Raw genomic sequence first — 22047 nt, 5'->3', positions numbered from 1 at the left:
TTGGAAGCAGATGTGTTACTTCTTTGTCTCCTGATAATAAAGTCATGTGCAGACATGCATTTAAAAATTATAATTTTTAATGCAAAAAAAAAAAAAAAAAAAACTAAATTTTTAAATGACCCAGATGAAAATGTTACTGAAAAAGAGATAACGGTAAAAGAACTCGATGAAATCTTTCGTCACAGAGAACCTCAAACAAAAGGTTTGAGTTTCTCTGCGATATTTATTTTGCCAGGGCCTAGAGAAGATTGTTGTTCAGCTATCGGAAATTGATTGATTAAAAAAAAAAAAAAGCAACCCTGTTCAAATATTTCCGTAACAAATAGTTTCTTCATTCTGTATTTTATGTAATAAACATTTAATTCTATAGTTATTTTCATTATCTTTTACATGGTATACAGTAAAAAAGTTATTTAAAAAGTATTTTTAAAATTCTTTGTATACATTCCTGCAGGTCACAGACCAGTTATTTTTTCTATTGATTATTATATTTGATTAATGCATTTCCGTTTTGTGTGATGCCCTCACAGGACGAATTAATCACGTTAATCGAGATCTGCCCATACTTCTTTTACCAGTGATGCCATTGTTTTCCGTGGAACTGAAGGTAAACCTTTGTTCCCCTTTGTGAACTCGGGATACATTTGCACATCTCCAGTCCACAGGGACCCCTTGAATCCAAGGACATGCTCATAATTATGGCTAAGGATTTGCTTACTTCCTTCGCTTCCTCCTGTGATATAACTGGGTAGATCTCATCCATCACAGGTGCCTTTCTTATGTTTAATTTCAACAATTTCTCTTCCATTTTCCTCTCAGTTATAACAAAATTAATTAGTTCCCTGTTAGAGCTTGATAAACTTTTGGTATCCCCTTCCATAAAGAATTCATCATGTGTGAATATAGATACAAAATACTCATTTAGTTTATCAGCAACGTGAGCAGTATCGTTAGCAGTCAAACCATCAATATCCAGTGGACCAATCTGATTCATCCCCTTCTTTCTAGAGTTTACATAAGTAACAAAGTCTTTCCTGTTTTTCTTTGCATCCTTCTCCAAAGATTTCTTGTAATCTGACTTCACTTCACTGACCTTCTTTGTGACTTAATTATAGACTAGTATTTCTGCCATAGGTTTCTCTGTTGCCTGATAATTTATATGCATCCCATGCACTTTTCTTCTCAGCCACAAGTCTGATCAGTTTATATGGGCCTAAACCTTGAAGAGTATTTCTTAGTTGCTAAGGAAAGCACAGTACCTTCTATGATGAATTCCTTCAATGCTTCCCATTTAGAATTTGCTGATGGTAATATCAGTTGATCCTACTGTATAGAATTTCCAAACTGTCTGAGAACACTGTAGTCACCTTTACGAAAGCAAAAACACCTCCCTTTACTCTTGGTGGTAGTTACAGCTTTACATAAATCGCAAATCAATACACTGTGTTCACTGCCGCCTACTGGTTCTTTTATCTGCAGATTCTTAATGAATAATCACTATTGATAATCACTATTGACAGTATTACTCCCTCTTGTTGCCTTTTTAACATACTGCTGTAGAAAGCAGTCACCCAATAAATCCACAAGTCTTGCTAATCTGCAAGGGACCAACCCCCAAGTTTCAGTTTCGATATCTGGAAAATTGAAATTCTCCATTAGAAGACATTCTGATTTACTGGCTCACTCTGTTTCTCTGTACGGCTGTTCATTGTTTTCATCAGAGTAATTAGACCTGTAACACACTTCTACTCTAATTTTTGCTTTTACAGTACTTATGTCACACCAAACTGATTCAACAGTACACTGGCTGCCCATGTCAACTGGATATACTGCCTTAGATTTTATATGCTTCTTATCTAAGAACATAACTCTTCCCCCCTCCTATCCTTTCTGTTTATATTGTACTCCCCATATTCAGATTGTTGATGCGTTGACCAGTACTTTAAATTCATCAAATTTATTTACTATACTAAGCATTGGTGTACATGCAAGTATATCTATAACTGTTCTTACTCTTAGTTACCCTAAACACAGCTCATGTATTTACTTCTTTCACAATGACTCACATCTGTTTTTGGAGTGTCCCCAGCACTATGCTTTCGGGGCTGCTGCTCATTCCTATAGAAGCAGTGCAAGAATCAATTTCACCTCTGCCTGCAGCTATTTTTTATATATTAGTTGGCGTATCTAGCTAACAGTTTTCCTATCCTCATAACACTGCCTCGATTGCATCAGCAAATATCTTTGCACCCTTTCTATTTAAGTGTATCCCATCCCTGTAGAAGCAGTCTCTCCTGTTAACAAGTACAGACCAAACTGAGAAACATTCTACCCCATGAGCCTTGAACAATCTTTCCAGGGCCACATCGATTGACAAGGCTCTCTTCATATTCGTATTATGTCTGGGTCAGACAACTTCAAATTTAACCCTAACTCATGAGTTATTTTCAATATAGCCCTATACTTGTTAAGTAAATCTGCAGATCTCGTACTCTTAATGTCATATAAGTGCCAATGTGTACAACAGTATTACGTTTTGTGCCCTTAAGAGATGTTCTTAAGAGATATCTGTTCTACAATGTCAACTTTTGTACCCTTCTAGACATACCCTGATCCTGTTTCACCTATCCTTTTTGCACAATATATTTCCCATTTCCCTGACAATAGAGTCACTGACAACAAGTAGCTCCTGTGTAACCAGTGCATTCTGCCTTGGGGCTTGTCTGATGAACAAGTGCAAGATCTGGGATTTATGTGGGCAGTTTTGAGGGCTTAATGGTCCACCAATTTAATTTCTTCGAGGGCATCTGTCATAAAGGTCCATAACAATGCTGAGTTGGTGCCTAATATCCTCACACTCTTTACTTCAAGCACATCCCCCCCCTCCCCTCCTCAATATCATGACCCATTCCTGATAGCCCTGCAAACATCAAACAAACTACATATCATATGGCTGCGATTTGGAGGACAACTGCCCCCTTCGGTTCTCTCCAGAGCCACGACAATCCTGTTAGCTTGAGCCCTTTGCTTTACTGCTCTGGTCTCAGGCATGATTTTGGTCAAATTCAATATAATTAAAAATACTTCACACTAAACGAATATATCTAATGTGGTAATAACTGTACACCGGTAATGCTATGAAGTTTATGTTGTTAATTATATATAATTAAAATTCAAAAGTTCTTATTGATACATCAGTTACGTTGAATTAATAGTAACATGCTACCAAGTTTGTGTTACGTGTATTAGGCTATACCATTATGCTTAAAGTTAAAATTTAATTATTGTATATAACAATATTATCCAACTAACACCAATCTAGAGCACCTATTTACCACAATTAAAAAATTTTGAATTCTCCTACCACTCACTCTGTAACTATAACAGTGGTGGCAGATTCGAATGATACAAAGGTTCTGCTTATATTAAATAGTAGCCTACAGAACTTCTATTTAAATTAAAAAATAAAATGATGAGCTTGACTAGGACTATAAAGCTATTTAGAGTATGATTTAATATGACAATTAGATCAATAAATTGACGATTTCTCCAAAAACTTATTTCTTGGGGCTGAAAATTCTTTGACTAGTGCGTGGATACTTTTGTCCCTGAATGCGTCATAATAGTTAATAAAGAATAGTTATGATCATTACCTCTGTGTTATTAACTACTCTTCTGTGGGATATCTTCAAACTAGTATACCTTTTATCTTTCAATTTATTAAAAGGACTCCCTCCCCCTTCACACACACACACACACACACACACACACACACACACACACACACACACACACACACACACACACCTTTTCTCACTTGAAGTATGCTGAGTGACATCCTGATTGGCAGAATGGCCGCTGTTCTTTCTTTCTTTATTCATTTACCATTACCAACTGGATTTAAAATGCAATATTTCTCAAGAAATACATCATTACATCTCTGATTTTAAAAACGTTGAAATCACTATAGCACAGTTCTGTCACTAAAAACACAGATGATTAGTTTAAGACCTTCCTTCACACCTAACTAGAACTCTTCAAGATATCATTGTCATGGGCAGTGATGCACGGGGGGGGGATTGAAAGGGTAGTGATACAGAAAAAAATAATTTCCACTTAATGTATAACACTTCAAATGGTAACCCACAAATGCAGTTTCAGTAATATCTTTTTTTTATTATTATTATTATAGGCCCAGAGTTAATGGTGTGTGAATGTGGAAAGATGGACAAAATCGGGCACAATTCAGTCATCCAATATTTGAGAAAAGGGATTAGTGCCAAAGGCATTCATGAGGATATGGTTGCAGCATTCAGGGAGAATGCTCCTTCCTATTTTATGGTTAAGAAGTGGGCAGCAGAATTTAAACAAGGGATATATAGCCTGGAAGATGACTCACACTGTAGAAGACTGGCAATGTCCATCACTCCACAAGTTGTTGACAGTGTGCATGATCAGGCGAGGAGTACCGATCATTGGTACATTAGCAGTGGTACATTGCCAGTGCCTTTAGCATCTTAATGTGAACATGTGTACCACATAATAACAGAAGTCTTGCTGTGAGAAAGATGTCAGCGTGATGGTTTCTAAAGTTGTTGACAAAAATGCACAAGAGTTTTCAAGTCAAGTGAACATTTGTATTGTTTTCATGGAGATCCAACAAATTTTCTTGCAAGGTTTGTGAGCATGGATGAGACAGAGTTCCTCACTTGCAGCCAGAAACAAAGAAGCAGTTCAAACAGTGGAAAAACATCTCTTCTTCCACTTACAAAGAAAGCTAAGTCAATTGCTTCTGCTGGCAAGGTGATGGTATCCGTTTTTTTGGGATGCTGGTAGGTTGCTACTTGATGGATTACCTTCAGAAAGGTCAGACCCACAGGGGCATGAGGAGGCATTTATATGAAAATATCAAAGAACAAATGCAGAGGGGGAAAAAAAGAGCAAAGAAGTCTTGTCCCACCAGAACAATGTGCCTTCACAAGCTCGGAAGTCTGTCATTGCCATGGCTGCACTGCGTGCATGCAGCTTTGAAATCTTTGAGCCCGTATTTACCAGATCTAGCATCTCCGTCACCTGTTTCCTAAACTGAAAAAATACCTGGCTGGCATCCATTTTCCCACCAACACTGATGTACTTTCTGCAGTGGATGCATTCCTCAAGACCCAAGAAAAAATTTCTTTGCAGCTGGAATCAATACATTACAGCATTGGAGGCAAAAAGTGTGTTGACTCCAAAGGGGAGGAGGGGACTACATTGAAAAGTAACTTTACAGACTCCTGAAATAAATCCTTCATACTTAGGCCACAAATTTTCAAGCACCCCTCATATAAGTGACCTTTTTTTTTTTTTTTTTTTTTTTTTTCATTCTGACTAAAATTGCCAAATGATAAAAGTATAATTTTAAAATGGTCCACATTTTTCCATCTGTGGTCAGACCTATTTCACATGGGGATGTAACCGGAATATTATTGTCACGTACAGTTCCACGTGTCTGATGTTATGAATGAACAGTTATTTTATTTTATTATTTTTTTTAAATTTTATTTATTTATTTTTTGTTGTCTGCAATATTTTGATGTTTTCAAGAAATCGTTCATTTTTATCTTGGTAGCTTAATAATTATGTCCATTCTGGCTGTTATTACTAGCATACTTTTAGTAATGAAAAGTGGTAAATGAAAGGTAAATGGTGTACCTGGATTTGAAGTAGTACCACAGAATAACTCACAGGTAATCAGCCTTTATTATATGGATTGAAGCAAAAAGCACTGTTGTATCCAGTGTTTCTTTTTGAATTATATGCTGTAAATAAATTTTAAGTGTCTTTGCATAATAATTCCCTTTTTCAGTTTACTGAAAATGTTAATTATTATGCAAACCTAGTGCTAGGTAGAGGTAGTAAAGTAGTAAAGGTTCGGTGAAACCCAAGTAGTTGCTCTTGACATCTCAAAGGCTTTCGATCGTGTTTGGCATAAAGGTCTTCTAAACAAGCTTCCATCTTATGGTTTGCCAACTGTTTTTAGTAATTGGTTATCCAGTTTTCTCTCTGATCGCTCACTGAGGGTGATGGTAGATGGCTCTCTGTCTTCTAACTTCTCCGCTAATGCCGGTGTCCCCCAAGGTTCAGTTCTTTCCCCCACTCTTTTCCTCTTGTATATCAATGACCTTCTTCCATTGACTGGAAATCCTATCCACAGTTTTGCCGATGATAGCACATTGCATTCAACTTTCCATTTTGAGAAACCTTACCCTGCTCAATCAGCTTCAACTTCTCGAAAATCTGCTACCAATTCCTTAAATGCCGATCTTCAGGTAATTCTCCAGTGGGGCAAAGACAACTTAGTTGATTTCAACCCTTCTAAAACTCAGTCTTGTCTTATATCTCGCAAAAAGGATTCTTCTGCTCCTATGCTTATCTTTAGTGACACTCCAATTTCTAGGCAAAAGGATATATCTCTTTTGGGAATTACCCTGACTTCTAATCTCTCTTGGCACAAGCACATTACAAATATTGCTTCCTCTGCATCTAAAAAACTTGGTTTTCTCTTTCGCTCTCGGCGTTACTTTTCTTCCAAACAGCTGCTCACTCTGTATAAATCGCAAATCCGCCCTGCCATGAAATATTGTTCCCACATTTGGGGTGGTGCCCCCAAAACCTCTCTCAGGCTTCTTGATTCCATTCAGAAGAGGGCAGTTAGGTTAATTAATGATTCATCTTTAACAGAGTCTCTCCACTCGCTTTCTCACAGACGTACTGTTTCTGCTGCATGCCTCTTCTACAGATATTTCCATGGGCACTGTTCTTCTGAATTGGCTTCTATAATTCCCGCTCTCTCTTTCAAAACAGTCCGAACACGTGCCGCCACCAGCCAACATCCATTTACTGTTCAACTTCAAACCCACAGAACCAACTTTTCATCTTCCTCATTTATTCATTCAACTGCTATTTTCTGGAACAACCTTCCTTCATACGTATTTCCTGAAAATTACAATCTACAGAAGTTCAAGTCCAATGTCAACAAATATCTTCTTTCGTCTTCTCAACCTCCAACCCAAGCACGGTACTAAGTACTATAGGTTCTAATACCTCTCGTGTTTGGGGTTCACATAAAAAAAAAAAAAAAAACCTAGTGCTGAAGTGTAAGGTGGCAAAAATCATGCCTTCAGAGTCAGCACATGCACACGCACACACACGCGCACACGCACACACACACACACAATTGTGGCATCACTTTTTCAACACAACTTTTTCAAGTGAAGGTGCTGTGCAAAATTTCTTTGATGGAGCCAAAGTTTTGTGTTCCAAAAAACTTGGCAGCTGCTTTTATTTTGTCATAGTGACTGGTCCAAGGTGCATCATAGCTGATTATGGATGATAAAAAAAAAAAATCAATGATTTGTTTTAGTGAGTCGCATTTCACTGACAAGCATCCCTGTACATTCAATTTGGTCATCATTGACATTACTAGCAACCCAGTGTTGAATACACTCAGCTTGCCTCTGATCTCACTGTCATAATGTAGTTCTGGCGAAAAATTTAAATTGTCAGATGAATTCCTTGGTGGTAATCATCTGTCCATGTTCAACAGTTGCTCATCTTTCCTTATAGCTACATCTGTAATAGCATAGCTTGGTCTCCTACCTCCAGCATCATCAAGCACTTTTTCACCGACTCATTGCTTGTGCAAAATAATTCTGTTACACACATTTGACCGACCGGGCTAACCAGTTGGGCAAAGATCCTGCCTTGCAACCCAAAGGTCACGGGTTCGAATCCCGCCTCGGGCTTGAATCAGAGTAAAATGCAAAAACTTTGGGAGGTGCATTATGGCCACAGACGCCGGTGCGCCAACAACTAACAAAAAAAAAAAAAAAAAAACCACACATTTGTCTTAACACATGAAATGTTGTTCACCTTACCTTTGAAAGATAGGTTTTGTAAAACAGATATGAAACACTGTGGAATGTAACAACTGTTGCACTAATAACTCACCAGATGTTATGATACAACACAATGCATTCATGTTGTCAGTCAAGATTGTTACAGGAAAGCAGCATTACTTTTAAAACTCCACACGATTGAAAAATTTTATGGCATATCCATCATTTATTTCTTCCAGCCACTCATTATGTGGTAATTATAATGTCGCCTCACAACATTCGCACTTTTCCTTTGTTAAAGTCACATTTCATATATTTCACTAATTTTAAAACCCTTATTCTCCATATATCCCTTCCATGATGCTATTTTTAAAGTGATTCCTTCCTACATATAGTCAGTTGATGCTATATCAGCTTTGAAGGGTAAAGCACAATTCTTTAGTTAGTTCATCCAAAATCAAATGAAGAGGAATGAGTTCAGAGCAGAAGTTCATTATAAGTTTGAACTGCTCATGCAGATTTCTCTCTCTCTCTCATCACACTCCTGAATAATTTCAATATGCCTCACCAGTACTAATTTTCTATCCAGCATCTACCAGATAGCCTCTCTGTCATAAACTTTCCCCGGATCAGTGGATCAAATCCTTCCTGTTCTTTTTAAATTTCTTATTTATTGCTTCAAGGTGAAGGTGTCTCTTCTGTTGACTGTCCAGGAACAAAACCCAAACTGATCAGCATTAAACCAAACCCTGTACCATTATGCTTATAGATGGGAACTAAAGTTCTCCAAACATCTCAGATTCATCTGTCAGCAAATCGTTCTATTAAAAAAAAAAAAAAAAAAAACTGTCACCTGATTCCTACCCTTCAAAGCATGTGTCCATTATCACACTGTGAAGCACAGTTCCTTTATGCTCTCTTTTCATATATTATTACAACTAGCCATATAGTGCAAGGAAGCCTGAGGCTTATGCTGCATCAGCCAAAAAAAATTTCCGAGTTACCCTGAGAGAGAGAGAAGTAGAAGGAAATCACCAAGAAAGAGAAGAATGATGATATCCAGCTCAGGACACTGGGTGTGCCAAGCCCATACTCACCAGATGTGAGCCCCTGGGGTCAAATATATCTGATCTCACTTCCTCGGAGGAAATATCCTTAAGGAAACTTGTGCTTGGTGTGACAATTTCAAGCAGAATATAATTTAAATCATAAATAAATAGGTTTTTGAAAGTGCTATTGAAGATCATGTATGCCACACTGTTGAAATTGATTTTCTTTAAAATGGCAAATTTAAGATGAGGTTTAAGTTTCTCACGAACTAGTATTGGATAGATTACTGAAAGAAATCTTGCAACTACTGACAAAACATAAGAAATCAAACCTTTATTAAAATATAATTAAAAAATAATTAAAGGTGATTCCTTTATCAACTTTACAAATGAGTATTATGACCTATCATCATTATATTGCAGAACCAGAAAACATATCACAACACATGCTACTGCACACCAACGTAGACTTTGAAAGGCAACAACAAAAAAAAAAAAAAAAAAAAGTAAAAAGAAAGGTACAGATGACATCAATCAGACTTGTGCTCCTTGTGGATGTAGGACAATGTACATTTGTCATGTTGTAAGTTGCCGATGCTTGTCATGCTTTCAAATACTCACTTCCATAATGGGATAGTAGTAGTAGTGGCATGTGATGCAAGAAAGCAAGTGTATGAACTTCTGTAGCATCAGCCAAAAAAAAAAAAAAAAAAAAAATCGCACCGTTTCCTCCAAATGCCTGTCCAGTTCCTCCTTAAATTGATTTAACCTATTAACTTCCACAACAACAGATGGAAGTTTGTTTGTTCCAGCAATTAACCACCCACTGGCTAAAGGCAAATTTCCACACATCTATTCTACATCTGTCTTTCTTTATTTGAATTTATGCCCCCTTAGGTTCATAATCTGAACAAGTGGAAGGATCCCATCAGAATTCAGCATGCTAAACACTTTAAGGCCTTATACACCTCAATCAGATCACTGCGCAGGTGCCTAGTCTCCAACCACTGCAATTTGCAGAACTTAAGCCTCTCTTGGTAAGAGGATCCCGTCATTCCCTTCACCAATCTTGTTGCCCTTCTCTGTACACACTCAAGCAAATCTACATCCTTCCTTAAATGAGGTCTCCAGACCTGTATGCAGTACTCAAGGTTTGGCCTGACCATTGCCTTATACAGAGGGACAATCACCTCCTTTTCCCTGCTAGCAAAATTCTTATATATCATTAACAAAACCCCATGGCCTACCCTGGCAGCCTGTCTGCATTGCTCAGACTCAGAAAACTTCATATCTGACTGCTCAATTACTCCCAGATCTTTTTCATTTTCTACCACCTTAAGTGTAATACCACACAGTTGGTATGTTTCTCTGGGGTTACTTCTACACATAAGCAGTACTTTGCATTTATCAAGGTTAAACTTCAGTTGCCACTTCTTAGCCCATCTGTCCAAATTATCTAGATCCTGTTGCAGTAGCACACTACCATTACTGTCATTAAGAACCCTGCCAACCTGTGTATCATCTGCAAACTTGACACTAAGCCTGATATACCTTCATCAATATCATTGATAAATATACTAAACAACAGTGGACCCAACACCGAACCCTGTGGGACTCCAATGATAACATTAGTCCATGAAGAGCAGTACCCATTGATTACCACCCTCTGTCTTCTCCCACTCAACCATCCTTTTATCCATTGTAGCAACTTACCCTTAATACCATTCTGCTCCAGTTTGTACAATAGGCTTCCATGCACAACAGTTTCATAAGCTTTCCTGAAATCCAAATATATGATATCAAAATTATTTTTTGCATCCAGTTCCTTTGTAACCACATCATATATTTATTTATTATTTATTATTATTAGCCGTATGGTACAAGGAAGCCTAAGGCTTATGCTGCAACAGCCAAAAAAAAAAAATTCCTGAGTTACCCCCTGAGAGAGAGAGAGAGAGAGAGGAGAGAGAGAGAGAGAGAGAGAGAGTACAAAGGAATCACCAAGAAAGAGAAGAATGAGGATATCCAGATCAGGATCCTGGGTTTCCCAAACCCATACTCACCAGGTGAGCCCCCGGGGTTGATAATATCCTATCAAATTTGTCAGACAAGACTTTCCCTTAACAGACCCATGCTCTGTCTGAATTATTGCTGCAGTCTTGTCTAGATGATCCTGCAATGCATCTTTAACCAGTGACTTCATTATTTTACCAGGAACAGAAGTTACACTAACTGGTCTGTAATTACTCGTCACCCTTCGATCCCCCTTTGTTAATTGGGGATACCTTTGCACATCTCCAGTCTGTGGGGACCTCCCCTGAGTCCAAGGATGCTCTCATAATTATGGCTAAGGGTTTGCTTAGTTGCTTTGCCGCCTCCTTTAATATAGCTGGATAGATCCCATCCACCCCAGGTGCTTTTCTTATGTTTAACTTCAACAATTTCTCCTCCACTTTGCTCTCAGTTATTACAAAATCATTAAGCACCCTGCTACAATTTGATAACCTTCTGCCCTTTTCAAACCTTAGAAACTCCTCATGTGTGAATGTAGATGCAAAATACTCATTCAGTTTGTTTGCTATCTGAGCAGGATCATCAACAGTCCAACCATCAATATCAAGTGGACCAAACAGATTCATCCCTTCCTTTTAGAGTCTATATAAGTAAAGAAATCCTTGCTATTTTTCTTAGCATCCTTTGCCAAAGATTTCTCGTAATCTGCCTTCGCCTGCCTAACCTCCTTTGTGACCTGATTACAGACTAGCTTATATCTGCCATAGGCTTCTGAGTCGCTTGATAATTTATATGCATCCCATGCATTTTCCATGGATGTATGTGGATTCCATGATTGTGATTAATGTCGAAACTTCGCATAGTTACGTGGAGTGCTTCCACCCAAGAGCAATGAAGAGAATCATGTGCACTGTCCAAAATTTCAACATTGGCATATGAGTTACAATTAATTCTTCAAGGCATTATTATTGTTGCTGAGCATTATTGGTGCACATACCTTTCATCACTTCTGGCTGGAATTTCTCCATATAGCTGTGGCATATTGGTATACATTTTAATTTTATTGCAAAGAGCATTTTTCTGTATATTTTTTTATTTATCTTTGTGTTTTACTTGCGTTCTTTACAACATTTCTATTTTACTTCACTTTATTGATTTATTTATTATTTTTTGTTTTGTTGTATTTTAATAAAGTTTTATTTCTTACGTTTCATCAGTGGTTGCAAGATTGATTTCGGTATGCCTATTCCCTATGCACAAAGCTTTTTTGCAATATTCATTGATTAAATTCATTTAGTATTAGTAATGGCAGCATGGTGCAAGAAAGCCTATGGCTTATGCTGCACCAGTCAAAAAAAAAATAATAAATAATAAATAAATAAATAAATAATAATAATTAAAAAAAAAAAAAAATACCCGAAAGTACTATCCAGATGACCTTTGAATTTCCCCAAACTGTCGGCCTCTACCACCCATGAAGGCAACTTATTCCAGTAATTTATAACTCGCTGGCTAAAATAAAACTTCCTGCAGTCCAATCTAAACATTTCCCCCCATCACTTTAATTTATGTCCCCTAGTTCTAGCATCATTTATAATCTTAAAAATTTCGTCCTCATTCATTTTACTGATGCCTCTCAGATCCTTACACATCTCAATCAAATCTCCTCTAAGGTGTCTAGTTTCCAAACTCTGCAACCCACATATTCGAAGTCTTTCTTCATAAGGACGCCCTTTTGCCGATCTCACCAGGCGAGTTACCCTTCTTTGCACCCTTTCAAGAAGCTCGATGTCTTTTTTTAGGTGCTGTCTCCATATTTGAACACAGTATTCCAAGTGTGGTCTAACATAAGCCTTATATAATGGGATTATCACGTCCCTATCTCTACTTGCAAAAGTTCGATAGATCATCGATAGGACACCATGGGCCTTCCTTGCAACCTGTTTACAATGCGTTTAAAATTTTCAGGTGGCCAGTCTTCTCCCATGATTTTAGTGTCATCAACCTTACCTTGAACTATATTTTTTGTTTTTAGCAGCTACCCCAGTTACTTTCTTCATTACTAGATTTAAAAAGTGGTGGTAAAAAATAAATCTCTTTGTTTTAAACATGTATAAGTAAATGCATCTGATATACTAAGTTGAAAGGTAGAAATTACTCTACATTAGCATTAGCATTAGTAGAGGCATTTGATGCAAGAAAGCAAGCTTATGCAGCATCAGCCAAAAACAAAAAAATAAAAAAAATAAAAAATAACCACTTCCACTTCACCTCTCTGTTCGTTCGAAATACCTGTCCAGCTGAGCCTTAAACTTATTTAGGCTATCAACTTCCATGACAAGTGATGGAAGTCTATTCCACCAACCAACCACCCGCTGGCTAAAGGCAAATTTCCTCACATCTATCCTACATCTGTCTTTTCTCAATTTGTATTTATGCCCTCTCAGGTGATTATTCTGAGCAAGAGGAAGAATCCCATCAGCATTGAGCATGCTCAAACCATTCAAGGCTTTATACACCTCTATCAGATCACCTCGCCGGTGCCTAGTCTCCAGACACTGTAATTTGCAAAACTTAAGCCTTTCTCCGTAAGAGCACCCCTTTGTTCCATTCACTAATCTTGTTGCCCTTCTCTGTACTCGTTCCAGCAGCTCTACATCCTTCTTGAAATGAGGCCTCCAGGCCTGTATAAAGTACTCTAGATGTGGCTTGACCGTTGCCTTATAGAAGGGAATAATCACCTCCTTATCCCTGCTAGAAAAATTCCTATATATCATTGACAATACACCATGAGCTACCCTTTGAGGCCATCTGCACTGCTCAGAGAACTTCATATCTTGCCTGCACAACCACCACCACCAGGTCCCTTTCATTCTCTATCATTGTCAGTGTAGTCCCACAGAGTTGATACGTTGCCCTGGGGTTGCTGTTTCCCATATGTAGTACTTTACATTTGTCAATGTTAAACTTCATTTGCCACCTCTCAGCCCATCTGCTCAACCTTTCCAGATCCTGTTCCCGCAGCATAGTGTCAGTAGTGTCCTTGACAACCCTGCCAACCTTCGTATCGTCTGCAAACTTGGACATCAAGCTTGATATACCATCATCAATATCATATATAAATACAGACAAACAGTAATGGACCCAATACTGAACCCCGAGGGACTCCACTAATAACATGAATTATCATATTACATGCATGTGGAAGATTATCCTTCAACTCCTATACAGGGTGCCCCAAAAGTCACTATCCTACTTAATTTTCATAAAAATGTCCAAATGACATGATTATACACATTTTTCTACACAATTTAGGTATTTACATTGTTCTACAACTTTTCATAATTTATTAATTATTTCTTCTTTCCAGACACAAATATACATATAACATTGCCATTAAAACATTTTTTTGAAATTTGCCTTATTTAGCTTAATAGATAGTGACTTTTTGGGGGCACCCCATGTCATGACTAAATGGTTCTGATTTCACATTGTTTGCTGCTTGTTTTTCTGCTTGACTAGTTTCCAAATGCACACGTTTACTTACAAAACTAAAGTTCCTCTTTAGATAAGAATTTTTGAATATCCATTTTGCTATTAACAAATCTTTTTGTTGTTCTCTCTATGTCCTCTCGAACAGAGAGTCACATTTTTCCTAAAATGATATCTCTAAGCTTGTATACAATTTTCAGGATTTGACTTATTTTTTTAATGGTAATGTAATTGAATAATCACCCGTTCTTCTCTTCTGACAGGGGTGTTATATACAGGGTGATTCACTACCAGTGCGACAAACTTGCAATAGGTGTAGGGGGCACAAAGACGAATCGGAATCACATAGCATTGCACGGTTCAAAATGCCTTTGTCATGCAGTAGAGGACGTTGAATGGGAGATCGCATGAACAGTGATCTCGCTGGAAGTCAGCATTTGCGTACCGGTTCCCGAGGCAGTAGGATGGACGAGTATTCAAACATTGAACTGGCCGACATGCACCTCGCGTACGGAGCTGTGGACTGTAACGGGCATGCCGCTCTGGGCTTGTACCAGGAACGTTTCCTGCACAGGCGCGCTTCCCATCATACGATTTTCGCATATGTGCACAGAAGGTTACGTGAGACTGGTTGTTTCATGAGAGGTACCATTAATCGAGAGCAAATGAAGAGGACACCAGACAATGAGGAGAATGTCCTACGTCTTGCAGAAGGCAATCCGAGTACGAGTACTTGAGCGATAGGCCAACGATTGGGTATTTCCCAATCCACTGTATGGAGGATACTGTCAACAAACCAAATGAGTTCATACCATCTGCAACGAGTCCAATTCTTGGAGCCTGTGGATTACCCACTCCGGAGGACTTTTGCTACTTGGTTTCTTCAACAGAAACGGTTCACAAATGCTGATTTCCAGCGGGATTGCTGTTCACGCTACCTCCCGTTCAACGTCCTCTACCGCATGACGAAGGCATTTCGAACCCTGCAATGCTATGTGATTCCGATTCATCTTTGTGCCCCCTACACCTCCTGCAAGTTTGTCGCACTGGTAGTGAATCACCCTGTGTATCGACCGACCTCCACCCCCATAAGCTGTTCCAAAATCATTTTGAAAACTTTATATCAGATTTTATATACTTACAAGTCCTTTTTCATTATTGTCTATCTTGAATGCTACTCTAGGATTATTGCAACCCAGGAAGTATTTGCCATTGTTATATATATATATATATATATATATATATATATATATATATATATATATATATATATATATATATATATATATATACCTCAATTTCCATTTTTCAGCCCACACAAATAATTCAGGTAAGTCTTGTTAAAGTAGCAGACTCAGATTGATATCATTAACTGCCTTGCTCACTATTGCATTATCAGTAGATCTATGGTTTTCATGTGTGTGCTGTCTGGGCAGTACCTACATAAACGAGACAAAAAATTAGTCACTGTGCAGCTTTTTAATTAATAATGTGTCATCAATCCTCTTAGTGTGCCTTAGCCTATATTTAGCTCATTTTACAGCTTTTTTGGGGGAATCTACTCCACATATTCATGTTATGCAGTTCTCATCAAGCATTATCTCAAAAATCAGCTGACGAGGTCTTTGGTTAGCTGTTTGAGTTGTTGCCTTGTTTGAAGTCATTTTTTTATTTAATAGATGCAGTATTATATTCCAGTCACTTAACACAGGCTTTCAACCATAATTCTGTCATTGATTTCTGATAGAATTTGACTCACACCGTTCCTTAAAAACTGTTCCCTCTGAAACCCCAGTAAATTCTCCTACTTTATTAACAAAATTTCCTTTAGACCTGCCAAGAGCTATTACTGCTTTTCGACATCGCTGGACAGTGCAGTGTCGAGTCAGTTTGGTGTGACCTAAGCATTGGGAGATCAAAATTGAGAGTAGGAGTGTGATATAGGCCTAATGACTCTGATGAGTACAATAAGAAACTGTACGGGGAAATAGAGTGGGCCAGTAAATCAGAGTGTCTTATAATGGGGGATTTTAATTTCCCAGAAATTGACTGGAATTTGGGGACTGGTCACTCACACACTAGCAAGGCTTTTGTGGATTTATTGGATGATTGTTTTCTACATCAGCATGTTTGGGAGGCAACTAGAGGGAGTAATACTCTTGATTTTATTATCAGTAGTGATTCTTCATGCAATAAGAATCTGCAGGTAAATGAACCACTGTGGCAGTGATCAAGTGTGCTGAAGTGGGATTTACTCAAAGAGGTAACTACAATTAGGGGTAAAGGGAAGGGTTATTGCTTCCGTAAAGGCGACTACGATGGACTGAGACAGTATTTAAATTCTATACAGTGGGACCAACTGATGATATTACCAACAGCAAATTCAAAATGGGAAGCATTCGAAGAACTTATCTTGGAAGCTACTAGGCTTTACATACCAACTAAGAAATATTGTTCAAGGTTTAGGCCTAAGTGGATTTGAGGACTGAGACAGTATTTAAATTCTATACAGTGGGACCAACTGATGATTGTTACCAACAGCAAATTCAAAATGGGAAGCATTCGAAGAACTTATCCTGGAAGCTACTAGGCTTTACATACCAACTAAGAAATATTGTTCAAGGTTTTGGCCTAAGTGGATTTGAGGACGAGAGTTTCCTGTGCGGACGTGCCTTTCTGCCGCTCTTGGAACAGAGAAGTTTTTTCTGATTTATTTTCTGCTTTATTAGTTTAAATTGACATATTAACTTATTTTTAGAGTAGCTTTATATTCCTATTTACGGTACTTAAAGTTAAAGTAACTTAGATAGAGATTTGTAGGTATTACTTAGTATCGGAAAGGGTATCAAATCCACATGTTTACCGTTCATAAACAGCCGCCATTGTTACGTGAAAATTAATCAGTAAAATCTATTAATCTTGTCGAACTTCATTGGCAATTAAATTGTACTTTTAACTATACATATAACCACTTAGGTTACGGAACATAAATAATTAGTAAAAATAAATAATTAATACCTAACTTGATACGGAAGTTATATAAAGGGATTTCGTAGATAACACTTGTTACTGAAACGCGATACAGCATATCCGGAATTCGATAGCATTAGCTTTGTATAGTATAGTGCATAATATAATATTGTCAATTAATCAGTAGATCTGTTAATCTTGTTAAACTTCATTGTCAATTAAATTGTACTTTTAACTATATATATATAACGACTTAGAGTACAAACGTAACAAATAATTAATACATACTTGATACGGAAGTTATATAAAGGGAACTCGTAGATAACACTCGATACTGAAAAATAAATATAGCGTTATAACTGTGTTAAGATACAAGTTTAAGGTTTTAGTTTTGTTCTGAAATTGTAATTTTATTGACATTTAAATCGAAATCATGACTCTGACCAGAGCAGCAAAGCAAAAGGCTCAAGCTAATGGGAGTACTGTGACTCAGGGGAGAACTGAGGGGGGCAGTTGCCCTCTGAATCACAGCCTTTTAAGATGCACTGTTTGCTTGATGTTTGCGGAGCAATCGGGTACGGGACATGATACTGCCATGGGGGATGTCCTTGTGTGTTCACGATGCAAGGAGTGCAAGGAAATTAGGCGACAACTCGGCGTTGTTATGGGCCTATATGAAACCTTGAAGGACAGGGTGGATGCCCTCGAAGGAAATAAATTGAGGGGCCCATCAAGCTCTCAGCTGCCCACATCAACGCCAGAGCTTGCACTTGGTCATCTTGCAACACAGAGGCAGCCCCCAAGGCAGAATGCGCTGGTCCCACAGGAACTAGTAGTTGTTGGTGACTCTATTGTCAGGGAAACGGGGAACATGCTTTGTAAAAAGGATAGGTGGAACAGGACCAGGGTATGTCTGCCAGGGGCAAAGGTTGATGACGTTGTAGAGCAGATATCATCATTTAAGGGCACAAAAGGTGATATAGTTCTACACGTTGGCACTAATGATATTAAGAGTAGGAGACCAGCGGAATTACTTAACAAGTACAGGTCACTGTTGAAAAAAAGCCGAGAAGTAGGGTTGAATTTGAAAATGTCTGCAATTCTGCTCAGACACGATAGGAGGGAGTATATGATGAGAGCCTTGTCGATCAATTTGGCCCTGGAAAGATTGTGCAAGGCTCAAGGGGTAGAATTTTTTTCAGCCTGGAATGTACTTGTTAACAGGAGAGATTGCTTCTACAGGGATTGGATACACTTAAATAGAAAGGGTGCAAGAATATTTGCTGATGCTATCGAGGAAGTGTTAGGTGGGTCAGAAAACTGCTAGCTTGGGGGGAGACAAAGACTAATGGATTAACAGTAGCCACTGGCAGAGGTGAAAGAGATTCTTGCACTGCTTCTATTGGAATGAGCAGAAGCCTGAAAAACAAGATGCAGGATATTTCAGAGACTGCTGGAAGTCATTGCGGTACAAGTAAACACATGGGTTGTGTTAGGGTAGCTAAGAATAGAAACAGGTGCATGTATACTTGCGTGTACACCAATGCTAGGAGTTGAGTAAATAAATTTGATGAATTTGAGGTATTGGTCAAAACATCAAAGGCAGATATTGTTGGGATATCAGAGACGTGGTGTCACACAGATATAAGGAATGCAGAACTGGAATTTTGTGAGTACAATGTGTATAGAAAGGATAGTCAGGACAGGAGGGGAGGAGGGGTTATGCTATTAGTTAAAAAACACATAAAATCCAAGGAAGTGAAGCTAGTCGACATTGATGGACAGGGCAGTGTCGAGTCAGTTTGGTGTGACATAAGCATAGGTAAATCAAAATTGAGAGTAGGAGTGTGCTATAGGCCTAATGATTCTGATGAGTATAATAAGATACTGTACAAGGAAATAGAATGGGCCAGTAAATCAGAGAGTCTTATAATTGGGGATTTTAATTTCCCAGATATTGACTGGAATTTGTGGGTTGGTCACTCGCAGAATAGCAAGGCTTTTGTGGATTTATTGGATGATTGTTTTCTACACCAGCATGTTCGGGAGGCAACTAGAGGGAGTAATACTCTTGATCTGATTATCAGCAGTGATTCTTCATGTATTAAGAATCTGCAGAGAAATGAACCAATAGGTGTCAGTGATCACAGTGTGTTGAAGTGGGATTTACTCAAAGAAGTAACTACCATTAGGGGTAAAGGGAAGGGTTATTGCTTTCGTAAAGGCGACTACGATGGACTGAGACAGTATTTAAATTCTATACAGTGTGACCAACTGATGATGTTACCAACAGCAAATTCAAAATGGGAAGCATTCAAGGAACTAATCTTGGAAGCTACCAGGCTTTACATACCAACCAAGAAATATTGTTCAAGGTTCAGGCCTAAATGGTTGTCAGATGAACTAATGAGACATATGGCAGAGAAGAAAAATGCATGGGATACATACAAATTAATGGGTGACATGGAAGCCTATGATAGATATAAGTTGGTCTGTAAGCAAGTCACAAAGGAGATTAGGCAGGCAAAGGCAGATTATGAGAAATCCTTGGCAAAGGATGCAAAGAAAAACAGAAAAGAGTTCTTTACCTATTTAAACTCAAGAAGGAAAGGGATGAATCAGATTGGTCCACTGGATGTTTATGGTTCAACAGTTGAGGATCCAGCTCAGGTGGCTAACAATCTAAACGAGTATTTTGCATCTACATTCACACATGAGGAGTTATTCAGGAAGGGGAATGTCGTAGGTGAAGTAAACATTAGCAGTGAGCTAGATTATTTTCTAATAACTGAGAGGAAAGTGGAGGAGAAATTGTTGAAGATAAACATAAAAAAGGCACCCGGGGTGGATGGGATCTATCCAGTTATATTAAAGGAGGCAGCAAAGGAAGTAAGCAAACCCCTAGCCATAATTATGAGAGCTTCTTTGGACTCAGGGGAGGTACCCATGGACTGGAGATGTGCAAATGTAACCCCAATTCACAAAGGAGGATCAAAGGCTGACACAAGTAATTATAGACCTGTTAGTTTAACTTCGGTTCCAGGAAAATTAATGGAGTCACTGGTTAAAGAAGCACTGCAGGATCATCTGGACAAGAATTCAGTTATAGCTCAGACACAGCATGGTTTTGTTAAGGGCAGGTCTTGTCTGACCAATTTGATTGGATACTATGATGTAGTCTCAAAAGAACTGGATGCAGGGAATAACTTTGATATTATATATTTGGATCTTAGGAAGGCTTTTGATACTGTTGCGCATGGAAGACTGCTGCACAAATTGGAGAAGTGTGGCATTGGAGGCAAATTGCTGCTATGGATAAAGGGATGGTTGAGTGGCAGAAGACAGAGAGTGGTAATCAATGGACACTGCTCAGCGTTGACTAATGTTATTAGTGGAGTTCCTCAGGGTTCATTTCTTGGGTCCGTTGTTGTTTTCTGTATTTATAAATGATATTGATGATGGTGTATCAGGCTTAATGTCCAAGTTTGCAGACGATACCAAGGTTGGCAAGGTTGTTAAGGACACTACTGATACTCTGCTGCTGCAACAGGATCTGGAAAGGTTGAGCAGATGGGCTGAGAGGTGGCAAATGAAGTTTAACATTGACAAATGTTAAGTACTACATATGGGAAACAGTAACCCCAGATCAACGTATCAACTCTGTGGTACTACGCTGACAGTGGTAGAGAATGAAAAGGACCTGGGGGTAATTGTGCAGGCTGATATGAAGTTCTCTGAGCAGTGCAGATGAGCTGCAAGAGTAGCTCATGGTGTCTTGTCAATGATATACAGGAATTTTTCTAGCAGGGACAGGGATGTGATTATTCCCTTGTATAAGGCATTGGTCAGGCCACACCTCGAGTACTGTATACAGGTCTGGAGGCCTCATTTCAAGAAGGATGTAGAGTTGCTGGAACGAGTACAGAGAAGGGCAACAAGATTAGTGAATGGAACAAAGGGTTGCTCTTACGAAGAAAGGCTTAAGTTTTGCAAATTACAGAGCCTGGAGACTAGGCATCGGCGAGGTGATCTGATAGAGGTGTATAAGGCTTTGAATGGCTTGAGCATGCTCAATGCTGATGGGATTCTTCCTCTACCTCAGAATAATCACCTGAGAGGGCATAAATTCAAATTGAGGAAGGACGGATGTTGGATAGACGTGCGGAAATTTGCCTTTAGCCAGCTGGCAGTTGGTTTGTGGAATAGACTCCCATCGCTTGTTGTTGAAGTTGATAGCCTAAACAAATTTAAGGCTCAGCTGGACAGGTATTTCGAACGAACGGGGAGGGGTGAAATGGGTGTAGTGGTTGTTTTTTTTTTTTTTCTGGCTGATGCTGAATAAGCTTGCTTTCTTGCATCATATGCCTCTACTAATGCTAATGCTAATGTCAGATGAACTAATGAGACATATGGCAGAGAAGAAAAATGCATGAGATACATACAAATTAACACGTGACACAGAAGCCTATAATAGATACAAGTTGATCCGTAACCAAGTTACAAAGGAGGTTAGGCAGGCGAAGGCAGATTACGAGAAATCTTTGGCAAGGGATGCAAAGAAAAACAGCAAAGAGTTCTTTACTTATGTACACTCTAGAACGAAGGGAATGAATCAGATTGGTCCACTTGATATCGATGGGTCA

The 22047-nt window shown here is 38.5% G+C and overlaps 1 protein-coding gene across 1 annotated transcript in view; it reads left to right on the top strand.

Moving 5' to 3' along the window:
- Helz (Helicase with zinc finger) overlaps window positions 1–22047 on the top strand; it is a 509821-nt gene that overhangs the window by 198000 nt on the left and 289774 nt on the right. The gene's annotated exons all lie outside the window — the stretch shown is intronic.

The sequence above is a fragment of the Mastigoproctus giganteus genome, chromosome 7, assembly GCF_048544385.1.
Source record: "Mastigoproctus giganteus isolate SK-2022 chromosome 7, ASM4854438v1, whole genome shotgun sequence".
In the NCBI taxonomy this organism is placed as follows: domain Eukaryota; kingdom Metazoa; phylum Arthropoda; class Arachnida; order Uropygi; family Thelyphonidae; genus Mastigoproctus; species Mastigoproctus giganteus.
Note: the sequence above shows the minus strand (reverse complement) of the source record. Positions and strands in the feature narration are given on the sequence as shown.